The sequence below is a fragment of the Molothrus ater genome, chromosome 11, assembly GCF_012460135.2.
Source record: "Molothrus ater isolate BHLD 08-10-18 breed brown headed cowbird chromosome 11, BPBGC_Mater_1.1, whole genome shotgun sequence".
NCBI classification, from domain to species: Eukaryota; Metazoa; Chordata; class Aves; order Passeriformes; family Icteridae; genus Molothrus; species Molothrus ater.
In genome coordinates, this window is record NC_050488.2 from 18,496,025 (window position 1) to 18,522,463 (window position 26,439).

Consider the following 26,439-nt stretch of genomic DNA (forward strand, 5'->3'; position numbering starts at 1 on the left):
GGGAGGCATTTGCCAAAAAAACCCCAAAAAACAAAACAAAACAAAAAAAAAAAAAAAAAAAAAACCAAACAAACAAACAAAACACCCCCCCCCCCCCCCAAAAAAAAAAAAAAAAAAAAAAAAAAAAGAAACGAGGAAAAGAGGGTTTTCCGAGGTTTGCTGTTGGGATGATTGGGTACATGAGGGTTTAGTAGGGGTGAGGGGGGAAGGGTTAAACCCAGTTGCGGTTTTCTTAATCTCCATCCTTTCCCCTGAAAAGCAGCGACAATTCTGCACCCGAGAGAGGGGTGAGAGCAGGCGGGGACCGTCCCTTCCCCGGCAGCGCCTCAGCTCCTCCTCGCCTGGGTTTCGGCGGAGCGAGAGCATCCCGGGTCCCGTCGGTTCGGCCGCTCCGTTCCGCTCCTCCCGCGCCGCTTCTGGGCGGGCCGGCCCTGGGGGCACCTGCCCGGCTGCGGGACGGCCCCCCCGGGCTGGGGGCGGGCAGGGGCTCCCCTCATTCCCCGCTCTCCTCCCTCCCTCCCTGCAGCCGCAGGTGCCGCCCGGAGCAGCGGGGCCGGAGGCGCCGCCGGCTCCGGCCGAGGGGGCTCGGATCGGGCAGGTGGGACCCGGAGCGGGGCCGGAGCCGGGGCGGGGGTGGCTGTGGCCCGGGGGAGGCTGTGGGGAGCGCGGGGCTCGTTGCCATGGCTGCCTGCAAGCTCCGCCGGAGGAGATAGCGATGCCAGTCACGGAGGGACCCTCTCCCTCCTCGTGGGTGTGGAGCGGGGCTGGCTTTGGGGTGGTTGCGTTGGGTTTTTCCGCTCCCCCTCCTTCCCTCCCCCCCCTACCTCCCCCCTTTTTTTTTTTTTCTTTTTTTTTTTTCGGGGTGGAGCGATTAATCCGGAGCGCTGGGACGGGGCTGCGGAGCCGCCGCCGCCGCCACCGGGACCCCTCGGCCCGCCCGGGCTCAAGGTACGGCGGGGGGAGCGGGGAGGGCTCCGGGGGTGTCCGGCCTCGGGGCTGCCCTGCCCGGCTCCCAAAGCCCTCTTTAATTATTATTATTATTATCGCTCTGGTTTGAAAACTGCTTTTCCTGCTGCCGGCACCGCACCTGGTCCCGCAGCGGCGGCGCCTTGCGGAGCGATGGGAAGCGGAGCCGGGCTCAGCCCGAGCGGGCGGCTCGGGGGGCGGCTCGGGGGGCTCCGGGCAGCCGGTCCGGCCCCTTCTCCCCGCACTCGGCTCCCCGGGCGGAGGAGCCGCTGCCCGCGGGAAGTTTCGGGGGTGCGGAGCCCTGCGGAGCCGGGGGACGGAGCCACGGACCGGGGGACAGAGCCACGGACCGGGGGACAGAGCCACGGACCAGGGGACAGAGCCACGGACCAAGGGGCAGGGCCAGGGACAGAGCCACGGACCGGGGGACAGAGCCACAGACCAGGGGACAGAGCCACAGACCAGGGGACAGAGTCACAGACCAGGGGACAGAGCCATGGTCCGGGGGCTCGGCTGGGGGTTGGCGGCTCAGTCCCGTGCTGCTTTAGGTGGGCTCAAGTTTGCGAGCCCTGATGTCCTGCATCCTGACAAACACTTGTTTCATCTTCCCGAATGGTTTCAGAGAGGATTCGGGGTGGTTTCGCTGCAGTTCCTAAATAATTCCCGAGGTGCCCAGGTTGGTTTTTTCCCTGGGAAGCGATGCGATTCCCCGTGTTGCGCTGCGGGAGAGCTGCCGGAATGGCTGGGCTCGGTGTCTGGGCTGTGTGTTATCGATTGGTGTTGCATGATCAGAGAGCATCGGGGAGCTTGGCAACGCAGCCCAAGGAGATTCTGTGTTCCTGTAGTCCGACACAGCAAATGTACGTGGGCTTTGCATCTGCCGCTTCCATCCTTAGGGATGCTTGGCTTCTCTTGGGGTAGGAAGGAACTGAGCTGTGTTTTGTTGGGTTATGTACAGGTGTTCAGCATTACCTGGGAATCCTTTTGCTTGAAATGTGGTCTGGGAATATTTCACCAGAGTGGTGACAGGTGGCGTTTCTGTGTCCTTGCCAAAAGGTTTGGTGTCACTGAGTTGATATGTGCTGTGTAGCTCCCCCCAAATCCCATTCCACATGCAATAAGTAATAAATGTGATGACTTTAGATCTAGGTCCGAGGAAAGGAGAGGAGGTGAGAAGCTGTACTTTGAATAAATATGTATTTTTTAGCCATTTATGAACATGAAATGTTACCTCGTTGGAGCTGTGCTTGCCATCCTCTGGCCATTGCTTCCCACGTGCCTCTGCTTATCTTCTGATACGAGATACCAGAGTGCACAACTCCTGCTGTGTTATCGCTTCTCTCTTGCTTAAAAGTAATACATTTTCATTGTGTTTCAAAGAAACCCAAGCCAAATAAAGCCCTCTCTCTCTCTCAATGGGTCATTAAAAATGAGGAAATTCTGGTTCACCAGTTTCTGGTGCTCATTTAGGCTGAGCATCTGCTGTCAGTGGAGTCTGGCTTGCAGAGGAACTACATGTCCAGATCATGTGACATTAAAATGAGATGACAGGATAGGACACTGAGATTTGCAGGAGGTAATTTCTTTAGAAATACTGCCCAGTGTATATGAAATTATCATTAAATATCTTCAGTAAGAAAACCACCTGCCAGCAATCAAGAAGTTGAAATTCTGCCATATGCAGCACACAGCTTGGAAATCAATTTGTTTTTAAACTCTTCCTGTTTATTATAGTTTTTTTTTATCAAAACAGGGATGGGATGAATCTTGAATATAAGGCTGAAATAAAGAGGCTTTATTATTTGTACATAATAAATGTGTATTCAACAATATACATTTAACTCAGTGAGTGCAGCTATTGTGGGCATTTAGTATGAGTTACTTCAGTAATTAAACTTCATGCATGAAAATATAACGGTCCACTTCTTCACCCCAAGAAAGCAAACAGATAAGCCTTATTTAAATGAAAGATTACATTATTCACAGCTTGCATGTGTACCTCGAGTGGCTTGCACTGGGGCCACCTTGTTTGCCAGTAAAAATTTACTTCATCACTTCTGTTTGGGAGGGAAAAAATGGAACAAAAAGGAATTTATTCTTCACAGAAAACGATGCTGGGGACAGTTGCTCCTGTGATCAGAAAGGATCTGCTCCTTTCCCCAGTGGGAGAGGACGGGGACTACTTTAAACACTACTAATTAGATCCGTTTATCTTGCACGCATTACAATGCTGTAGTTAGTTAATTATAGCTTTTCCCATTAGCAGTACGTTAAGAATAATGGATTAACATATCACACAGATCAAAAGAACATCTACAAAGTTTATCTTCGAGGAAAGAAAGTGTTATTTTGTGTCAGGAAGTCCCCCTGGCTTTCCCAAGGCACAGATTTTGTTGGAATTCCTGAGCTGGTGTTTCAGAGCCCTGTGAATGACTTGAATTGATCACAAACAAGTGACACTGGAGCTCTTGGTTGCTTAGCAACCCGCCAAGATGCCACAATTTCTTTGGGTATATTTGTCCAGCAAAGTAGAAATTCAGTTTTGTTACAGATCATGGGTTCTTTGCTAGCACAAAGCCCGCCCTAGAACAACCCTAAATCGTGGAGAATGAAAATTGGAGTCCCAGCACATGGTGTGGGAGCAGCATGGGAATGAAAACAGAGCAGGAATCCTGTGCCATATTCGGGTGGTGATGTGCTCAGTGTTTTATAACAAGTTTCAATTGTCCTTTTTTGATTAGACTCCTAAAAACCCCAAATCATTAGTGGGACAAGTTCTATCAAAGAAATTCATCCACCAGGTGGATGAATTTTAGTTAGACTCCTAAAAACCCCAAATCATTAGTGGGACAAGTTCTATCAAAGAAATTCATCCACCGGGTGCTGTTTGAATGGTTCCCCTCGTGCTGTTACGAGCTGTGAGATCCTCCAAGGTCTGTGGGGTTCCCCTGAGCTCCACTTTGTAACGAAACCAGGAACGTGTGGTGTGATTGTGGTCTGAATTATCCCAGGGCCCACAGGGCTGGGGAGCTCTGCTGGCTTCTCCTCACAGCAGACCCTGGCTCCTCAGCAGATCTTCCTGGGGAAGGGAACAGCTCAAAGAGCAGAAGGAAGATTGATGTTACCATGATTATCTACCTGGAGCACCAACACGGGCTTCAAGGAATTGTAATTTGGTCAGAGGGCTCTTTTCTGTTCCCCCTGGTGTGCTGCACACCTTGGGAGGGAATCCTGCACCGTCCCATCCCCACTCTCTGTGCTTCTATTGGGGCTCCAGGGCCAGGGAGCCCCCAGGGTGAGTGTGGATATTTCAGGAGCTCCCTCTGTGCTCTTCAGCTGCTGAGGGGCTTTTCACCCGTGGCCTCCTGAGCTGCAGCAAAGCTCTGCAGTGTGGGTGGCTGCACCTGGGGCTCCCAGCACCCTTTTGCTCTGCTTATCTCCACCCTCCTGAGCTCTGCTCATACAGACAAATCCTCACCCTGCTGAAAGTGTGCCTAGGAAAAGGCTGCTGGGGCTGGGAGAACTGCAGGGTGCCGTGGCATTCTTCACTCTGAATTAAACAGCAGTGAAGATTTCTTCCCTCTGAATGGGAAAAAGGAATCCAGGTACTTCTGTAGAACTTGGGTACTGAATAATTGACTGTGTGTAGGACTAGAGGGGGGTTGTGGCAATGCCCACAGGAACTGCTGAGACCACACTGAACCAAATCCCAGCTCCTTGTCACTGTTCCTAGGCTAAGATTGTTGCAGCTCATAATCTGTGTACCTGTAATTAACTGCCCTTCTAGGCTCAGGCAGACTCAGGTGAAGAGCTTAGGGGAAGTCCTGTGAGCTTGGCTGACTTTGCTGTGGGTTGTTTTTCCCCCTGTTGTTTCTGTCTATCAAAGTCAGTGCTCAAAACTCAAGGTTGTTGTTATTTAGCATCTTTTTTTTTTTTCCCCTTAGCTGCTCTCTTCTGTTTTATTCATTGACCTGTGTGAGTGCATTTGCATTCCCAGATGCTGATTAGTGATTGCACAATAAACAGATGAAGGTGCTTGCTGATATTTGGTGCCTCAGGTTTCTCCTCCCAGCGTGTCCAGGCACCCTGCATGAAGCACACACTGAGGGATGGCTGGGCTGATGTCATTTTCTGGGGTTTCAGCACTCCCTAGCAGATGTTCCCTTCTTCCTTCATTGCACCTGGACGTGTGAAGATTAAAAAAAAAAATGTGGATGGAGAACAGTTTATCATTAAAAGTAGTGATTATTGTTACAGCTTAACTAGCTCGTGGTTTTCCGTGTGATTTCCAAGTGCAGATCCTGTTCCATGTAAGAAGGACAAAAATTATGTTGTTTTCTTCATTAGGGCTTCTTTTTCTATTTTCTTTTGATCCTTGCTAGTCCTCTCTTTTCCCATTTTTGAAGAAATTACCAACTTCAGGTGGTTTTCTTCTTTTGTTTGTTTTTTCTGTCTTGCAGCAGGACAGAGTTAAATCAGAGGTGTGGTGAGGGCGTGATTCAGGCTAAGGGAGGGTGAAGAGGAGTTTGGGGGGGGACAGGGATGAGCCTGCTTGGATCCCTCCCCACCTTTGCTCCTGGTCTGCTCTTTCAGCACAGCAGAACTGACTGGATGCTGCCTGAGGCAGTGGTGGAGCCTGGGCAGGGCTGTGGCTGTGAGAGAGCAGCTTTGGAGGAGATTCTCACCAGCTGCTCCCCAGCCAGGCTGCAGACAGGTGACCCCAGACAGCCCAGGCTGTCCCTGTGCCAAAAGCAGAGCTGCCAGTGTCCCTGCTGCCAGGGAGGAGTGGAAAGGTGGCACTGCCGTGGTGTTTGTCCTCAGAGCAGCACCAAGGGGCCTCTGGAAGGGCTTTTGGTCCCCAGCCTGGCCCTGTGTCACTGTCCCTGCCTGCCGATGCTGCCTCCTCGTCCTCTTCCTCCTGAGAGCATCAAAGGCAGCACCTGGGCTGCTCATTTCACAGAATCACAGAATTTCTAGGTTGGAAGGAACCTTTGAGATCATCGAGTCCAACCCATGTTCTAACACCTCAGCCAGATCATGGCACCAAGTGCCACATCCAGTCTTTTTTTAAACACATCAAGGGATGGTGACTCCACCACCTCCCTGGGTAGATGATTCCAGTATTTGACCACTCTTTCTGTGAAGAGAGAATTAATTCTTAATTCCTCCTTAATTCCAGCCTGTATCTCCCTTGGCGCAGCTTGAGGCTGTGTCCTCTTGTTGTGTCTGTTGTTGTCCAGAGAAAGAGACCGACCCCAGCTCACCACAGTCACCCTTCAGGAGGCTGAAGAGAGTGATGAGGTCACCTCTGAGTCTCCTTTTCTCCAGGCTGAACAGCCCCAGCTCCCTCCTTCTGAGAGGGATTTAAAGGTGGGATGAGCACACGTGAAGGGGCTCTGGTGGCTGGGGAGTCTCTGTGCCCTCCTGGAGAACACAAAGTGAAATTACAAACAAGGCAAGCAGTGAGAGCACCAGGCTGCAGCCCCCAAGAACTCCAAACACTGCAGTGAGCCAAAGCCCCCTGACCTCCCAATACAGCTCAGCTTGATGATTTTGGTACTTTCAGAAATCTCATTTCAAGCTTCTCCATTTCTTGGGAGGCCCGTGGGATGACTCTGCAAGGTTTAAGTCACTATTCAGAACAGCATCCTGGCTGGAATGAATGGGAAAGGCAGAAATCTACTCAGAGGAGTAGGAAAAGAAAAAAAAAAAGAAAAAAAGGCAGGATTGGGCCCATCCACCTTTCAGTGTTGTCTGCTTTGGTGACTTCTGGAGTGTGACACAAGCAATTCCCTGTCAGCCTTCCCTGCTGGCTGACACAGAAGAGGTGGCTTTGAATGCTGCCTGCTGTGCTTGTGTGGCACTTGAAAGGAGAGAGGGCTGCCTTTAAGGAGAGTCTTCCCACAGCTTTAAAGGAGATTTGAAAAATGCAGCACTCTGTCCTGTCACGTGCTGTTCCAGCATTAAACCCGATGCAAACCCGGAAAAATGTCTCAGGAAAAAATGCCTGGTGCACCCCCAGTGCTCAAATCAAATCAGTCCTGATGATGAAAGATTGCTCTGCTGATAGGGAAAGGGAAATTATTATTGGGGGGCAGATTTTTCTTTTTCTATTAGAAAACCTCTAACAATTCTTTCAGCTAAAGGAGTGATTAACTCAATGAGGTTTGTTTAAACACGTGCATTTTTACAGAATGCACCATTATTTTTGCAGTTTACAGAAATCAGAGAGTGGTTAGTAAGAAGAGGTTGTAGGTTTGGAAGCAGCCACATGTTTTTTCCCAAGGTTGATCCTGTAGGTCTGTCTGTCCATCACTAAAATCCTTCCCTCTGGGGCAGTTTGTGTTGGTTGATCCAGGTCTGTGTGTACACTTGCATCCATGGTTGTTTGTCTCATTTTGTTGATTTTACTTCTTTGTAAGCAAAACACTCCAAACCACAATATGTTTGCTGAGTTCAGTGAACTTATTACCGAAAATTTGGGTTATTGCTCAAGTGCTCTACTGAATAAGGGCCCAGTGTTTTATTTTTCACTTTCATATCACTCTACTTTGTTCCAGTAAAACTTCATTGAGAGGATAGATTTTAGAGGATTTCTGTTGTAAGTCAGAGGAGGTCCTGTCTGAATTTTTATTTTATTCTATTATTACTCAGTTTTACAGGAATAAGCTGTATTCAGTTTTGCTTTGAGTTCTGCCAAGGCATTGGTCAAACTGCAGTAATTTGGGTCATTACCATCCCCATTCCTTTGAGATAAATATTCCTTTTGTTGCATCTGGGCAGAAGAAAATGGCACAGAACTGAACTGCTGCTATCTGCCAGTTCCAGTGGCAGATTTTATTTCACATTTTTTAAGGATGATCCACAGTGACTTCCAGGCAGAGCACTGGTGAAGTCATGGCGCCACTGCAATGGATGCTCAAACTCCCAGTGACCTCAGCAGAGTCAGCTTTTTGTCCCAGGAGTGATGAAAATCTCATTTACAGCCTAAGCAGTTTGAGGAGGAGGTGTAATGGCTCAGCTCCTTGACTGATACAAATGAGGCTGCTTCAGCTGAGGGTGATTGAGTTTCCCTGGCTGGAGCCATCTGGGATTTTGGAGACTCCACCATCCACGTGGGCTCTGCAGGCAGCAGAGTTGGGAGCTCTGTGACTCTGCCTCCTCTCAAGTCCCTCCTGGTCTGACTGGGAACAAATACCCAGCCAAACAGCCCTGAATATTCCTGTTTTCTGAGCCTCACAAGTGCCAAGGGTGCTGTGTAGGGTAAGGAGGAGCAGTGATTAAAGGGCTGTCCCAGCTGTACAGAGCTAAGCCATACCTGCTCCATTAAACTGACAGGGTTAGCACTGAAATCCACAGTAATTGCTCAGGGTTTACTACCTGCATGACAAATGCACCTTTCTGTCATTGACTGCGTGGGGCTGGACTCAGGCTTCCACCTCAATCTGGGATTTTTATGATCTCTGCTGATCCTGTGGAATTGCAGCCCCCCTGCTGCCTGTGTGTGTGCAGAGCTCAGCCCAGGGCTCTGCTCACCCTGATTTTTGGCTAATTCCTGTCCAGACAGTGCTTACCTGCTGGGAGAGGCTCAGGCTTGCCTCTCCAGCTCTGCATTATATCCCAGGGAATTGCTGAAAATGGAGCTGTTGGAGGGGGATTACAGAACAAAGCTTTACTAAAGGTGAAGTGCAGTCAGTGTGGTGGCACCAGAAGGTAATCACAGAGGGACAGAGTGGCTTGGGGTGGGAGGGACATCAAGGATCATCTCTTCCCTCCTCCTTGCCATGGCAGGGATGCTTTCCATTATCCCAGGTTGCTCCAAGCCCTGTCCAGCCTGGCTTTGGACAATTCAGGGATCCAGGGGCAGCCACAGCTGCTCTGGGCACCCTGTGCCAGGGCATCACCACCCTCCCAGGGAGGAATTCCTTCCCAAAATCCCATCCAAACCTGCTGTTTCAGTTTGAATCCATTCCCCCTTGTTCTGTCACTACATGCCCTGGTAAGTAATCCCTCTCTATCTTTTTTGTAATAATTATTTGGTGATGCAGCCCCTAAAGAAAAGGGAATTTCTCCCTCTCCTTCCCGGTGAGCAGGATGCTGCCTTTTGGAGCACTGTACCTCATTATCCTGCCAGAGCAGCACATTTTCCCTGTCAGCCATTCCCCCTGTCAGACATCCCTGTGCAGTGAAACCTCACAGAATTCCAGCTGCATAGCAAGAGGAAAATTTCATCTTTGGTGCATTAAATTATGCCTCAGCGTTCATTAAAGGAAAAAAACAACCATGAAAACCACAACAGGCAACAAACCTGGAGGGTTGTTCACAATCTTATCATGTGTACCACAAAAAAAAAAATTGGAATAATCTTTGCATTCAGCAGATAAGCAGCATTCTCCCTACAAACCTATTCCACTGTGATCCTCCAAAATGTATGCTGAGCCTGTCTGTGCACAAAGCTCCCTGAAATGGGTGGTTTGACCAAATTTTTTATCCCTGGATAGGATATAGTCAGGAATGTTGTGTATTTTCCCTGCTAATTACATAATGCACTTGCTGAAAAGAATAATGTATGCAAAGTTTGGATGCTCAGGCAATGACAACCCATTTAACCATTTATAGCTTTATGTATTTTATAATCCCTGAACCCAAATGTCCCCGGAGAGGGAACGCGCCCTTAAAAATTTTAAGCCCTTAAATTAAGTGAATTTAAATGTGCTCATTTGCATATTTTCCCTTTCTTTGTTCTGCCTGAATGAGATATTGCTGCAGTAATTGAACTGTAATTTCAGGCCAGGTAAATGATGTCAGACAGGCGAGGCTGCGGGCGCTGCCGGAGCCGCTAATCCGGCGATTTGCGGCACACCTTGGAGAGGGGAGCCTGTCCAGCCCACTTAGCATCACCCAGCCAGGGGCTGCCTCTGAAATTCAATCAATTTCTGATCCTAAATGTGCTCCTGGGGGGAGGGAATTCCTGGGAAACAAACTTCTCACTGAGCTCATGTCATACAGAATTCCAAAGGGGTTTGGGGTGGGAGGGACCTTAAAGATCTTCTTGTTGCAGCCAAGCCATGTCCAACCTCTCCTTGGACATTTCCAGGGATGGGGCAACCACAGCTTCTCTGTGCCAGGGCCTCCCCACCCTCACAGGGAACAATTTCACCTAAATTTCCCCTCTTTTCACTTTGAACCCGTTACTCCTTCAATTTGAAGCCTATCACTCCAGTTTCTGATGAAATACATAGATGGGTCAAAGCTGAATTCTCCTAAAAATAAAATTCTACAAAAATTTATAAAATTTACAAAATTATGCTGAAGAAAAGAGCACTGAGGCTTCTGAGAGTTTTCCTGAGCAGGCTCTGGTGCTGGCTTTTTGGTGTGTGTTGTTCTCTGCCCATGGATTTGGCATCTCTGGTACCTGTGTGACAGCTGAACTGGGATGGGTGGGCAGGAGTGGTGTGGGAGGGAGAGGTGAGATTGTCAATATCTGTTGGGAAAAGTCTTGGTTATGGTCTTTGGGAAAGGTTGGGCCATACAAGGTTGGCAGTGTGGTTTTGGCTCCATTATCCAGTGCATCTTCTGCAGGAATGCAGGAGAAGCCCATGAGCAAAGGGGGAAAGCAGAAGAGGTCAGAGATGGTTGTCTGGAGAGCTTGGCACCAATCCCAGAAAAATAATGGAAAAGTTGATAGAGGAATGAATTAAAATAAAGAATAGAGATAACTTAGGCCTCTCTGGAAAGGGAGGAGTTGCAGGTTTGATAAATGAGGATAACTGAGGTTGGTGTCAGGGTTTCCTGCCGTTGGATGTGGGATACTGTGAAACCTCAGTCAAAACCAAACAATCCCAACAAGGCTGGCGTGTGGAACTGGCAGCAACCTTGTTTCACAGAATCATGGAATGGTTTGGGTTGGAAAGGACCTTAAATCCCACCCAGTGCCACCCCTGCCATGGCAGGGACACCTCCCACTGTCCCAGGGTGTCCCAAGCCCTGTCCAGCCTGGCCTTGGGCACTGCCAGGGGTCCAGGGGCAGCTCAGCAGGATGAAGGACAAATAGGATCCTTTCACACAGGGATTTTATCTGAATCCACGAGAGTGCTGGAAAGCCAGGGTCAGTTGTGGTGTCAACAGCTGAAAGAAAGGGTTTACAAACCTGGAGAGTCAAGGAAATAACCACAATATTGATTTGAAGAGTGGAGGAAATTCCCTGCAGTGAGAGATTTATAGCTCAATCTGCTTAGCTCATCAAAAAGAGGATTGAGAGGGGACTTGATTACAGGGACAAGTATTTTCATGGGGAAAGCATATCCAGCTTTTTAATCAAGAAGAGAAAAGAAAAATCAGATCCAATAGCTGCAAGCTGGAGCCAGACAATTTTAAATTAGACATTAAAGACAATTTTTTTTTTTTAAATCTGTGATTAACCACTGTAATGAACTGTGATGGAGACTGGCTACCTTGTGTGACACAATCAAACATGAGTTGCTGGACATGTTTTGAAGAGGATAGGGAAAACCACAACAGAATGTGCTGTACAGAAAGGTGCAAAGGCCTTAAAAATGTGTGAGCATTGAAAGGGCAGTCAAGGAAGAAGAAAGAAAAGGGAGGAATGAGGAAGCACAAAAAGGAGGAATAGAAGCATTGGAAGGACAAAGAAAGGAGTTTCAGAGCTTCTGTTTCAGAGTATCACAGCATATGTGTGAGCAAAGTGAGTTTTGGCATTGAGAGCACCTTGGGTGTTGGCAGAGCTGGAGTCATCTGTCTCCCAGTCAAAACAGCAATTTTGGATTCTGGGCTGTGTTAATGATGATAAAGAAACCTCCTATTCGTGGTCTGGGCTTTTGGCAGAGCTGTGGTGCTGGGGGAGAGGATGGTGCTGCCAAGAGCAGGGATGGACCCAGGGTGGGATCCCACCAAGGTTGTGCCACCCTCCCCTGGAGCAGAGGGCACGTCCCGTGTCCCTGGGCATTGTGGGGTGTCCCATCCATCACTGGGGTGGCACTGGGGTCTCCTGTGTGCCCCCACTTTGCTGCCATCAGTGTTACACACACCAGAGTTAGGGGAAATTAAGAACTTTGTATTTCTGTCGTTGAACCAAATTTTCAGGATGGAAAGAGGCTCCCTGGAACAGAGTTAAGGGAATAAAGTAGGGATTTATTAAAATAAATAGGTGTAAATAAATACTTTATTTATTAAAATAATGGGATTTATTTATTAAAATAAAGGAAGGTGTGTCCTTCAAAGGACAGTACAAGAGCCCAGCCATGGCTCCATCCAAGATGGGCCCCAGATCAGGAGTTCTCACACTTTTATCAGTTCTGGTCCATTTCCATGTTGGGGTTCATTGTCCAGTTCCAGCTCCAGGTGATGCAGTCCCACCCTCCCAGTTTGCTCCCCTCCATTCCCTGTTGTTGGCACTTTTTGGGGCTGAAGCTGCAGGGGTGTCCTTGGTTCTGGGCTGGAAAAGGATTGTTCTGTGGGACTGAGCTGTGAGAGAGCTGCTGACACTGTGTGTGGAGTTCAGAGTCACACACCAGTGCAGTGCAGAGCCTGGGAAGTGTGAAAGCTGAAACTGAAGGCACCGAGGAAATCCCACAGGGAGCCCTCGGTGGTCTCAGGATTTTTGATGTGTTCCCTTTGTTTGTTTGTCCTCTGAAGTTGTTTCACCAGAGCAGTGATTGACGCTCCTTTTTTCCAGGAAACATAACTCTTATTACAACTGCTTGCAGTGCCTAATAATGAGCTAATCATTAATTTACACCTGATATTGTGTATTTTCTGTGGGGCAGTGCAGTCATGCTCCAGGTAACTTTGTTGCTTTTTGTTTTGGTTTTTTTTTTTCCTGTGGATTTTCAGCTCTCAGGGAAGTGAAACAGTTGCCTTAAACTCTGTCAGTAATTTTGCTATCATCGGAGCTCTGTAGCTAGGACTGGAAGTCACTTTTCCAGAAAAATTTCCAAAACTCCTCTTTACCTCCACAGCAGAGAATATTCTGTCATGGTTATGCGGAGGGAAACCACTCACACAGTGCTGGTTTTTCACAACCCCATCCCAAAGGTGCTCCCTTTGTTCAGCAACATTCCCTGCATTGTTTTTGGACTGGAAGAGAGTCACTATTTCAGGATCTTTCCAGTGGAAATAGGAACATGTTTTCTTTGGACTATTTAACCAAACCATCAACTCTTTGGGCTCAATGAGAGCTCCAATTACCTGCAGCTCTGTTTCTGCCTTGGACCTTTTGCACCGAGTACCAGAGTGTGGAATTGGGCTGGTTATGCCCATATTCTGCTTGGAACTAGGAAAGCTGCTAAATGGGAATAAACTGATTTATTGGGAGGAAAAAATACAAAGCAAAGGATGAAAGGATGTGTGTCCTACCTGCAAGAATTGGCTGAGTGGGCAGTGATTATTCCAAAATCCTGCTGCAATACATCCACCTTGATGATCATTTTCTTTCTCAGTGGACATCCCAATAATTGTCTTTGCCCCAGGATCCCCTGGAAGCTGCTCTCAAATCAGAGCAGCCCTTCAGCATTTAACTCCTGCCATAGTGACATCCATTAGGAATGCAGAGAGGTAGGAATTACCCTATTCAATCCGATTAAAGATCCAATTAAGCTGGAATCCTCTCTCTGTTAGTAACCAATACCACATGACTCAACACCCTGGGAAAAGCCCCAAACCTTCCTCCCTCCTCCCCTGAACCCTCATCACAATTAAGGAGCAAATTGTCCCATAAAGATTTTATTTTATTTTATTTTATTTTATTTTATTTTATTTTATTTTATTTTATTTTATTTTATTTTATTTTATTTTATTTTATTTTATTTTATTTTATTTTATTTTACTTTACTTTATTTTATTTCACTTTATTTTTATATTTTATTTTTTATTTTAATTTTTATTTTATTTTATTTTTTATTTTCCCTTCTTCCCAAGCACTCCAGCTTGACTTCCATCCTGAAACATGAGATCAATAACCCTTATAAATTCTTTTTCTGCCTTGGGAAAGTATCATTATTAGCACTTGAAATACCTCATCATTCCCCTAATCATCCTGCCCTTTGTATCAATAACTTTTCTTGTGTCAGACAGGTCACAAAGGTAATTATGGTGATTTTCTCTCTTGTTTTAAACGTGCTGTGTCTTAATTCCAGTGTGATCATTGGAGTGGCTCTTTGACCTTGTCTCACCTGTTTTCATAAATACTTGTGTCTGTCATGTCCATTCCTTGAAACACTTCATCTGTACATGAAATCCTGAGGATTCTTCTCATTCCTTTCTTAAAGGGACTTTTATTATTTTCCTTTTTTTTTTCTTTAGTTCTTTTTACATCTCTAATTTTTGAGTGCAGTTCTGCTTTGTGTCACAGGCAAAAATAAACCAGCGCATCTAAATTACTAATAATTATTATTAATAATTCTTTTAGCCCTTTCTAAGGCATTCTGTACAAAATCCTCATCTCAGTTGCATCCTGAGCACCTTGGGCTGCTGAGCAGATGCTTCCTATTGAAGTGATTTTTATTCATTTTTGTGAAAAGCAGAGAATCCAATTGAATCCCTCTCCTCCTTCAGCCTCCTGAAGGCCAGGGGCTATTTGGTGAATTTAACTTCAGTTACATCAAATGAAACAAATCCATTCTGCCCCTTGAGGAAGCCTCGTGTTTTAGATCATAGGTTGCTTCTAAATATAGGGATGGGAAATTAATGCCTCCCTGGATGGATGATCCTGTGACTGTCTCCTGCAAGGGTTTCCACTGTTTCCTTTGAACCGAGTGGCCTGGTCATTTCTGAACAGGCTGAAATTTGAGTGGATAAAGTGTTTATAAAATAGATATTTATGAATATATATATTTATGGTTATATATTTATGTTTGTATATATATGTGTGTGCACACAATTAGTTAATTTACTGTGTGTGCATGGTTTTGCACAGAGTTGTTTAACCATGGTGGCAGTACATGAAAATAAAATAGTTTGGGAGATAGATCTGTAGATATATCTTTGGTTTTGTTTCAAAACCATTTTGTGCAACAGGCAGTGGCTTTAGCCTTGGGCTCTTGAATCTGATCTCACATTTATCTTCCCTGAAAATAATCAGAGTACATCAACATCTGATGTGCCTGAAAGGGAAACAAACACAAGTGAAGCAGCTGAATGTGGAGCATATGAAATGTTTCGAGTTATTCCTGAGCTATGAACTTTGAAATTTGATATTACACACCTATAATGTGTTTTCATGAATGTTCCCATACAAATGCATTTATACCTTCTATTTATAAAGATAATCAGGTTTTTGCCTTGTGTGGGCACATGAGAAGTGCTGGAAAGCTCATACACTAAAGTTTATTTCTTTCTAATAATTAATAATTAGGTGTCACCTGAGAGGTGGTTCAGATTCCTTCTGTTTTGGGATATTGTTTTATTTGGGTGCTCCTCTCTGAGGAACAACTTCATCCTGTCTTTGGCACTCTCAGTGGCTGATGTTAACACTCAGAGCAGACAAGAAGATTCAGATTTATATTTTCTTTTTTTCTTCTTTTTTCATAAGTGACTTGCCTCCCCAGGCATTTTTTGACAGGGAGGATATAATTTCAAATTAAATGTGAATGTGGAGGCTTTCCAAAGCTCCAAATTGCAGAGATTTCTCAGCGTGGCTCAAGGAGAAATAAAACTCTCCATGCAGATGGGCTGCTGTGGTGGGAGGGGGCAGCTCTGGTACCAAAGCCTGAGTTTATTGCCTGGTACAACAAATTTGGACACAAGAGAGGTTCTGTCCATCACTGAGCTGCTTTTATTCACTCTTTAACAACCTTTTCCCTTCTGGAAACCTCAGAAAGGCCAAGCTGGATTTTCCCTTCTACCTTTTCCCTTTCACCTCCAGATGGTGACTGGTGCTTTAACATCTTACTGATCAGGTGAGTCCCCAGCATCAGTGAGCACAGGGGTTCTTAAAAGGAAGAATTTGGTGTCCAAGCAGGAATTCAGAGGGCCAGGAAGGGCTTTTTGTCCCTGCCAAGGCGTTTGCTCTCATTTTGCATGGGGAGAGGTGCAATAAGGAGAGGATGTCCCTCTTCATCGTGGTGGGCCTTTTTCAGCTATTCCAGGAAATTGGTGTCTGTGATTTGTATGGCTTTGGAAGGGAAAAAAAACCCAACAAAACCCCTTAACACTCCAGATCTAAAACATGAAAGGATGAAAAACATGAAAGGATCTAAAGTGTGAAAGGATGTCCCAAGTTAAAGACAGAACTTTCCTGCTGATGAAACAGAGCACAGAGGAACCTCCTTGCCTAGATCTCCATTTTCCTGTCCCAGCCCTGACCAGGTCAGGTCTGCATTGCCTGGAGCTGCTTCTCTTTGTGTGGGTTCTGCCTGACTGAGGACACGACATCTCCTCACAGTCTGCCTTTCATCTCCCCACCTTTATTCTCTTTCGCACCTTTTGTTCCAGCACTTGGCCTGTGTTTGACCTCTTGCTCTGCTCCTCCTTCTGCGCTGCTCCTGTCCCCAGCCCCGCTGGCTCTCAGGGGTTCTGCAGCTCCAGAACTTTTCCTTCCAGGATGATTTGGGGTCACTGTGGTTTGATGCTCCTGTCCCCAGCCCTGCTGGCTCTCAGGAGTTCTGCAGAACCCTCCAAACTTTCCCAGCCAGGATGTTTTGGGGTCACTGTGGTTTGGTGCTCCTGTCCCCAACACTGCTGGCTCTCAGGAGTTCTGCAGCCCCCGGAATTTTCCCATCCAGGATGTTTTGGGGTCAGTGTGGTTTGGTGTTGATCAAGGACTGTTTCCACCTGGCATCTGTTAATTCATACATCTCTTAGAAACAATGAATTTGCAGACATGTATGACAGGCAGGGTCTGTCTCCCTGCACCAAAATCTCTCCCTCTGGATCACCTTTTTTGAGATGTGGCCACAAATTTCCTTTGTGCCCCCGCATTCAGGAGGTTTTTCCTTCAGTGCTGAGCATCCAGCCTAGGAAAGGAGCAGAGCCAACTCGGAGAGCTTTAACCCATAATAAGTCTGATGTCCTCGGGGAGAAGGGAGATTAAGGAGCCCAAATTCTCCAGGAGATTGTCACTTGGCTAATGATGATCGTAGCCCGTGGCAGTGGGGGATGATAGGGCTGATACTTAGCAGGGGTTGTGAACCAATTAGTCTGCTCAACAAAACACTCGGCCCATTGGGTGCAAATGTGAGGAATATTTATAGGGCTGGCTCCGCAGTCAGCTAATCAAAACTGGAGAAAGCTACTTAAGAGCCCGTCCCAGGCTCTGCAGAGGCCCTGGGATTACACAGCTGACAGATAAACAAATGTTTGCCCGTGTAAATATTAGGACTCAAAGACTGTATTTGAACTCTTTCTCAGTTTGCTGGCGGTGTAAAATCAATTAGGGGTGATTAGAGCGGGCTGGAGTGCACTCCCCTGGGGGAGCAGCCTCTGTCCATGGCAATTCTCCTGCTGGCTTCTCCCAGCCTGGCTTTTGGGGTGTCCCGTGGGCAGGGTGTCATCAGCCGGCCAGGTGAAATGGGAGCAGCCCAGTGAGGATTCAGGTGCTTCGCATTCATTCCTGCTTCAGCCCTGAGTGTTCCTATCAACCCCTTAACCCATGAACTCCCAAACTTGCTGATTTTCCAAAACATGGCGCTGTTGGAAATAAACATTGGTCTCACAGTTAGAGCTGTCCAGCACCTTCTGCTGCTGAGGCAGAGGCTTGGTCCTTGCATGAAGTCTGCTAGTAGAGTTGGAGAGAAAAGAATTCATCTTAATTTACAGGCTGGCTTAAATGTTTCCAAGCGTTTCTCTATTGGCTTGTTTATTTATTTGCACTTCATTTCAAATTTTCAGGGTTTTTTTCCCCTCTGATCTCAGGCCTCAGTTGCAGGAACACTTCTGCAAAACAGACAAGAGTAAGAAAAATCCACAGGCTTCCCCGGAAAAGCTTTCTGAAAGCTGAGAGTATTGATTGCTGAGATTGAAGGCATAAATGTGGTTGTACATGTCTTTACAGAGAATCTGCAAATAGAAGAGCAGCTTCTAACCCTACTGCTCAGCTCCTCACCAAAACATTCTGCCTTGCTGTTTCCCAGCTGTTATTTTACAGCAAGTGATCATTTTGAAATACAGCCATTTTGGGTTTGGGGCTCAAGGTTGTTTTCTCCAGTTTATTTGAAAAAATCACGTTAAACTGGGGCATTTATTGCACTTGGCAAGCTCCACACACTAGGTCTTTACTTAAAGAAAAACCAAATTTTAATAAAAGCCAGGTTGCAGATTGTTCTGGTGAGCACAATGTGATTTTATTTTTTTATTATTGTTATTATAGTTTTTTTTACACCCTCCTGTGTGTAAAAGCTTTCTTTATGCTGCTGCTCCTCTGGCTGTAAATGGCTTTAAGTGCAGTGGGTTTAATACACAGATGTTCTTTCTGATGGCTCCTATGTGTTGAAAATGACATAATGTCTTTTTTGAGCCTGAAAAGAACCATTCTCATTGGTCCTGGTCATTGTGTTAATAGTGCTCTTTATTTGTAGGTTTTCTTCAGGGTTTTTTTTTTTTTTTTTGCTTTCTTTTTGTTCATGTGTGTATCAGAGACAGAACACGCTGGCAGTTAAATGGGGTAAAAATGATCTTTTGGAGAGGACGGTCCAAGTCCATGGAGGCTCTCCAGGGATCTCATTAAAGCATTCTTTCCTAATCCAGTGTACTGCAATATCAGCTCTCTGAATCCCCACAGTGTGCCTTCCTGATAGGTTAGTTTACACAGAATTAATTGTCTAATTTCGCAAACAACCAGTACAGTGCACATTGATTTTTATTTATTTATTTATTTTGCTGTCTACTTTTAATCTGGTGTGTTGCCCTTGTGGATTCTGCTCTGTAATTCAAGGTAGTTTTACAACCCATCTCTACTTACACCAGTTTTTTATAACCTATATCAATAGGAATCATTATTTATTTTTATCATTCTTCTTTTTGTCCTTCCAATATATAAGAACTGCTGGTAATTTAAGCAATAATTTTCTGCATTAAAAAAAAAAAAAACAAAAACAAGTATAAGGAGGTTTCAGAAAAGCAAATTCAGATTGTTTAAAGCTTCAGTGGTTTAGATGCTCCAGAGACTGGTCCTGAATGAGGAGCTTGGATTTTCCTTGTCCTCAGAGGTCACCTGGCTGCTTTGGTGGCACTGGAATAGCACAGGGAAAATGAGCCTTGCACAGAACAAAGGACCAGCCAGAGGAAATCAGTTGATAAAGAAGCACAGAAAAATACATTTGAATAAAATCTTACAATCTGGGCTGCAAATTTGGCTTGAACAAGTTTTAAATATATTTGGAGGATCTGTTTTAAGGTAAAGTTCTTGAAATGTAGCTTGCACACAGAGGATTTTTGCATTAGAACCAGAGGATTATTCAGGTTCACAAAGCCCTTTAGGATCATCAAGTTGAACTTAGTACCTGTGGTTTTTAACCTCGTGAGAAAGATGGATTTACTCACAAGGGTGGCTGCTAAAAACCTGCTGCTCCCAAATACCTGCTCCAAACTGCTCCCAGCTTGGCTCCTCATTCTGCTGCAGATTCCCTTCCCTTCCCTTCCCTTCCCTTCCCTTCCCTTCCCTTCCCTTCCCTTCCCTTCCCTTCCCTTCCCTTCCCTTCCCTTCCCTTCCCTTCCCTTCCCTTCCCTTCCCTTCCCTTCCCTTCCCTTCCCTTCCCTTCCCTTCCCTTCCCTTCCCTTCCCTTCCCTTCCCTTCCCTTCCCTTCCCTTCCCTTCCCTTCCCTTCCCTTCCCTTCCCTTCCCTTCCCTTCCCTTCCCTTCCCTTCCCTTCCCTTCCCTTCCCTTCCCTGTTCAGGCAGAGGCAATAGGAATGAAAAGATGCAGAAATGAGATACTTTGGTTTATGTAAGTGAGGGAGATTGAGGCAGTAGGACAAGGTGAGAGAAAAGACAAGTCAGGATCGCTTATTTGGAAGGCAAAAAAAACCCAAACAAAGCAGCAAGATTATCCTGAATGCCTGTTGTGATTCAGAAAATGTGTTGATTAACTGCTAGAATTTCATCTTCTCATTCTCATTTGCATACACAAAATATTTTCCAGTGAAAACTACAACTTCTTGTGTAAGAAGTGAGCATTTTGGACAATGTTCATCTTCTCCGTGTTCCCTTCTTTGCCAGCATGTCTAGGATGGTGAATAGAAAAGAAGTCAGGGAAAGTTTGCTTTGCCATCTCATTTATTGTCCTTTTGGCTCTTGCTTCTATTAAAGAAATTCAGGAGCAGTGGGAATTTACACTGGGAATTTGCATTGCCACAGCTGTTCCAAACTCCTTTTGCAGCAGGGATTGCATCTCCCTGGGTCTGAAAAATTGAAAAGGTAAATGGGATTTCTCCATCACCCCAAAGTTCCCAGCAACTGCACACTGGGCTTGAGCAGACCTGAGGCTGTTCCCTGTTGGGAGGGAGTGTGGGACAATCCTGTCTGGCCCTGTGACAGGGATGTGACAGCGAGCAGGGACCCCAGAGCTGTGTCCCATCCCGGCCCCACCTGCAGCGTGCGCGTTCTCCTCCTGTCAGTTGTTATCTCGGGCTGGTGGCATCATACACTAAACAACACTTTAGGCAGGTCTTTTCCTATTAAAAGATGAATTCCCAGCACAACTGAAACCTCTGGGGCCTTTGTCACCAGCTTCAGTGGGGCTCAGCTCCCACCTCGTGGCTCCGTGGGAGGAGGAATAAATTGCTGCCATGACCGCGCCTGTCGGTGCAGGGGAAGGATAATCAGCAGCCAGTCAGTCATGGAGCTGGTTGTCTGATGAATAATAGAACTGAGTACGAGTGAAACGTTGCCTTCCAAGTGGGTGAAGTGATTTTAGCAGATTAACATGAGTGTAGGCAGCCAAGAAATATGGCGTGAAAACCAAGTGTGAGAGGAGTTCTAGACAGAAGACATCAACTTTTCCGTCTGTCTGGCGTCCAAAACACGCTGTGGATTTTTGTGTAAATACTGCACCAGGAAGTTGTTGTTATGTTAATTCTTCACCAGGAAGTTGTTGGGGATCAAGAAGTCAGTCTTGTGTAATTAGGATTTGTTTATTTATTTTTTTGTGGAAGTGGGTTGATGTTCTTAGAGGAGCATGAGGAAGATTTCAGTGAACACCCTTCTCCCTTTTTGCTTCTTGTTAAAAATACCTTTGGAACTTGTTAGAGGAGCTCCTTTGCAAGGTGTTCAAGACCAGCTTGGATGGGGATTGGAGCAACCTGGTCTAGTGGAAGGTGTCCTTGTCCATGGCAGGTGCTTGGAACGAGATGAACTTTAAGGTCCCTTCCAAACAAAACCAATCTGTGATGGCACAAGGATGATGGACCACGTTTTATTGGAAACCCTGGCTTGGAAACTCTGATTGCTGACAGAAAGATGGTGAGACCAGCTGGTGCAGAGAACCTGTGGGACAAAGACAGGTGCTGGCTTTGCAGATCTACTACCTCTGAGCAAAGCAAGCAACAATTAAAGCAGAAGAAAGGCAGCCCAGTGTAGTTTTAATCATTAGTCTCAGTTTGTCGTTGGCCTTAACGCTGCGTGAAGCTTTGTGAGAACATAAAGGCAGCTCTGTAATGCTGAGCCTTTTAACCAGCCCTGTTTGTGGATTGTGATTGGCAAAGCCATTGACTTCATATTCTTTCATGTTCTTTCTGTTCCCTCCTGTTTTGATGTTATCCTGCAGTCATCTTAGCTGCGTATTAAACAAGAGACTGCTTCAATATAAAATGATCAAAGGGCTGGGGGAACACAGGCCCATAAAGAATATATGGAGAGCTCGGGGAGAATGGGGAGTTGAATTTAAAGGCTTTTTCAAGCTGCTTAATTCCTGCTTAGATTTCTGGTGTCACCAATAGGCAACAGTCCCTTTCTTTAAATCTTTTACTAAGGATTGACTGGCAGAATCGCTGTTTTACATGAGGTTTAAAGAGTGAAAGGCCACCCTGAAGGTCAAACCCTAGGAGATTTCCTCTAAGAGCTCATTGATTCTCCTGGATTTTTGACTAGGAGAGAGACCACTCCTTCCTAGATCTGCAGCTTGGATACAAGTGCCTCAGTATGTGCCAGCACAGAAGGCAGGAGCCAAAGTGTAAGGGCAGGAAAAAAATTAGAGAGAAAGATGCTGTGGGGCAGACAGACAATGATCTCAGTCTTGTATCTTTCAAACTGGTGACATTATTAGCTACTGGTCCATGAAAAAAAGGGCAGTATTATTTTATCTGTCTCAGAAATGGATTATGTTAACAATGAAATTGGGCAGGATAAAGATTTATGGCCCCATCCTCGGCTTGAGTAAACAGGCAGAGGACCTGAGTGTGTGGGGATGGAAAAGCTGGGCTGTAAATGCTGGGGATCTGGTTTTCTTCACGTACAGACACAAATTCAAGGGTGCTGTGACTGCACTGTCTCTTTTTTATACCAAAAAAATTCAGATGAGCATGTCTTGCCTCTCTAACCTCATTAGAGTGTTGGCTTTGTGAGCTGCCCAGTGCTGTGGTAGTGATTAGCAAAAGCCTACCCCATAAGCAAACTCTGTATTTGTGCTATTACCTACTCCTGTGATATTTCAATCTGATTCATTAGAGAAATTAGCATTTTTATGGACTAATTAGGGGAAAATGTTGCTTGTACCCTTCCTGATATACAAAGATTTTTCATCAACAAAGCCACATAGAAGTGAAACATGATTTCATCCCCCCTAAAAAGGGAGAAAAGCAAAATGATTATTCTAATTAATTTAAAATATTGGGGAGATTTGAACTTAAAACCAGGAATTAAGAGATGGTTAGATTGCTGCACTACTGGCAGTTTGTCCAGTCTTTTTGAATTTGTAATTCCAGCTCTCTTTCAGCTATTTTGGTTCTTGAGGCATAAAAATATTTTAAAAGCTGTCAGTCAGTCACTGTATTTTTTGTGACAGTTGCAAAATGCACAGTAATGAGAATGAATAGTAATGAGTGCATTATCCAGCTGCTATAAATACCAATTGATTTCCACTGTAAGTTTATATATTTCAGTCAACATGCATTTTTAGCCTTATTTTTTTCTCTTCTTTAAAACCAGGCTCAGGTTTTATTAGACTGTAGCTAACAATCATTCAGACATGTCTTGGTTTCCTTAATGAACCACTTGCTTTTGAAGTTTAATTCTAAATCTGCCTGTGTGTCACTTGCTCCTGCTCACAATTTCTGTTTGCCAGGAGGGTAAAAATGGGTGTCTGGGACTAAACATCTGAGGTCTTTGCAGGGGAAGTGGTTTGGTTTTGTTTTTTTTTTTTTTTTCTTTTCTGAGAGGGTGGAATAGCATTATTTTAATCAGTGCAGATATCTCCTGGTTTGATGGTTATGTTCTGATAATGATCCTGCTTTGCAGAGGCTCGGAGCAGCAAACCCTTCATTCTGGGCTCCTGTGGAAAAGGCAAAAATCTCCATCTTGCACAGAGGGGAGAAGTTCAATTAGGCCTTCTGGTGTCAGGGGAGGTTGATCAGGCTTTAATTGGCTCCAGCTGACTGGCTTTTAGGCCATGCTGTTGCTCACCTGCAGTTGGACACTTGTCAAATACGTATGGAATTTTGTATTGCGTTTGAAAGCGTTGCACCAAGTCAGAATAATTATTTAAAATGATACTCTGCAGTGAATGCACTGTGAGGAGCAGAGTGAAGTGAAGAAAGGAGAAACTTTCTCCTTCACCAGAAGTGAAGGAGAAACCATTAAAATTGTGGAAGAATGTAAGTAAGAAGGGACCTTTGGAGCTCCTCCTGTTGAGCATTGGCATTGAACTTAATGTTGGCTTTGAACTTAAATCTGGTTGCTCTGGGCTTTGTTGGGTTGAAAACAGGAAATGGGCTTCTCTCTCCATGCTGGACAAACCCAGTTCTCTCAGCTCTCCTCCAAAGTTTTGTGCTGCATTGTTAGAACCCTAGACACTAAGAATTTTATACTTCCTGTGTTAAGACCCACAGGCCTTCAGCTCCACCTGGCATTTGATTTGCTTTTCCTCCTTTTTTCCCTGCAGTTTGGGCCAGGTTTCTGTAGCTCTCCTGGACAGTCCCCACTCCCACCTTCTGTTCGCTTTCTGTGCTGGAGCTCGCTCAGGGATTCCATGTCCAGCCAAGTCAGCCTTCTGCCACGTCTGCTCCACTTCCCACTCATTGGGGTGGGTGGTTCTTGTACTTTGGGGAGGTTTTCCATGAAGATCAGGGAGCTTTCCTGTGCCCTTCTGCCCCCAGGGCAGCCAGCCGTGGCCTTACAGCTCCCACCTCCCCGAGCAAGCCAAACTGCTCCCTGAATTTCAGTGTTGTCCAGAGATCTCAGTCGCTGGTGCATCACCAGTGGCCACATTCTGTGAAGGCTGACTCAAGTTTTGTCCACTTCCAGTTCTTAACTGGGTGTTGGGCAGCAAACCCCCCCTCCTTGATGGCCTCTCATTCTGGCCTCCCAAGAATTAACTCCCAACAACCCTGTTTCACAGCATAACATTCCTGAGAAATAACTCTGACTCAATAATCTCTTCTGAGGAAAATCCTGTTGTCTTTGCATTGTTTTAAACTCCTTTTACTCCTATAAAATTCATTTTCCAGGAGAAGCATGTATATTTTTCTGATAGAAAAAAAAAATCCTATTGGACCCTAAGTACTTGGAGTACCATAATAAATTAGTCATTTTCTTGATGGCCTTCCTTGCTGAGGGGTTGTTGGTGTGAAGTCTTGGTGCATGTCTGTGGGCAGAAGGAGTTAAAAGCACACTTGAAGCCTGGAGTGCCAGGGTAAAGCACTCCTTGAATTGATGACTTTTTTCAGTTGCACTTTCCTCCTTGTGCTTTCAGCAGTGCCGAAGTTGGGATGCTCAAATTGCCAATCTTGACCTCAGTTGTCTCCTGTGTTAATCAAATGCCCTGTGCTGCTACTTGGGCCATTAGCTGGGACTCGGAAGTTTTATTTCTGGCTCTGCAATTATCCCCCTGCTGCAATTTCCTTATCTGGGTTGGGGATAAATAACAAAGCTCTCCTTCTTCGCAGAAGGCTCGGAGATTTGATGATGAAAAATGCTATATAAGGGTTCAATGTTGTTATGGGAACAAATATCACTTTGTTTGCATGGCTTGGCCATCTTAACAAGCAAGCAGGGAGTTGATGACCAAATCAAGATAAGAATTGAACAAATGAGGGATAATGAGCAACTTCAGACTATAGACTTCATTTTTTCCTTCTGCTTGAAAGTCATTCACTTTTTTATGTCTGTCTGTAGAGGATTTTTAGTCTGTAAATAATTTGCCAGTTGGTGTAGAAATCTTTTAATTCGCTTCTTTCGTCATTTGCTTATCATTTTAGATGCCAAATAAGTTACTTATTAGTTGGTGTGATCATTAGCAATCTCAGCACAGAATCACACATTGTAAGGTTCAGTTTTCAATTTCAATATTGGGCAATTTTCAAGTGCATTTAAAGGGCATTTCCTGAGGGAAAAAAAGTAAAAATTATAGTTTAACAGTGAACTATCTTTATAACAGGAAAAAAATAATCCTTCATTAAAACTGTGCTCTAAATCTGGTATGAAAAGGGCAGCAGAAAACTCATCATTTAAAAAAACTTTCAAACTTCTTTGCCTGTTATTTTCACTCAGTGCCATGGGTTAGGTCCTTGTCATCTTTCAGAGTTCATGCTTCTGACAGCTTGCATGGGATTGACTTTGTAGAGTGAAAAAAAACATCCTCAGTTCAATTTGCACACGATTTTTAACCAGGAAACATAAGGAAATGGTTTGTCAGGTGGGATAAAAAAATTTTAGCTTCAAAAACCTACACTGATTTATTTGAGTTGAATGCCATTTACCTTCAAACTGAGAGAAGGTTTAGGTGGGATATTGGGCATTAATTCCTCCCTGTGAGGGTGGGCAGGCACAGGTGCCCAGAGCAGCTGTGGCTGCCCATGGATCCCTGGCAGTGCCCAGGGCCAGGCTGGGCATTGGGGCTGGAGCAGCCTGGGACAGTGGGAGGTGTCCCTGCCATGGCTGGGGTGGCACTGGATGGGCTTTGAGGTCTCTTCCAACCCAAATCTTTTGGGGATTCTGTTTCACTGTGCTGAGAGTTGCTCCAGAATACCTGAGAACAACCATGACTTTGGGTGGGAATAGCTGAAAAATCAGTTTCTTGAAGATTTTATACCTGCAAAAACATAGGGCAAAGTTTTCTGGCTGCTTTCATTCCTGAAACCCCGATATTGTGCTAAGATTCCATGGGTCTCCTGGAAAATGGTGGCTATTTCCCAGCTGCTGTGCAAACACTCGGGATGCTGCCTTCACTTGGGGAAATCCTTTTTCCAGCCCGTGCTGTTGGGTTTGCACATCCTCCGTGGTGAGGAGCTCCCAGTAACGCAGCTTTGAGCGTCGGAAGGTTGTTAAAACCAGCGTGAGTGCTGCCTGAACCCCGGGGCCATTAAACGCA

General features: G+C 45.6%; 1 protein-coding gene across 5 annotated transcripts in view; it reads left to right on the top strand.

Moving 5' to 3' along the window:
* Positions 1–422: 422 nt before the first annotated feature.
* The window catches only part of CHL1 (cell adhesion molecule L1 like), a 128,886-nt gene continuing 102,869 nt past the window's right edge, over positions 423–26,439 (top strand). Inside the window, exon 1 of one of the 5 annotated variants that reach the window (XM_054515977.1) lies at positions 423–598. The gene's annotated coding sequence lies outside the window, so the exon portion shown is untranslated. Of the gene's footprint in view, positions 599–849; positions 949–26,439 lie in introns of those variants that run through there. The other 4 variants (XM_036390720.2, XM_054515975.1, XM_036390718.2 and 1 more) reach the window with 4 other exon arrangements.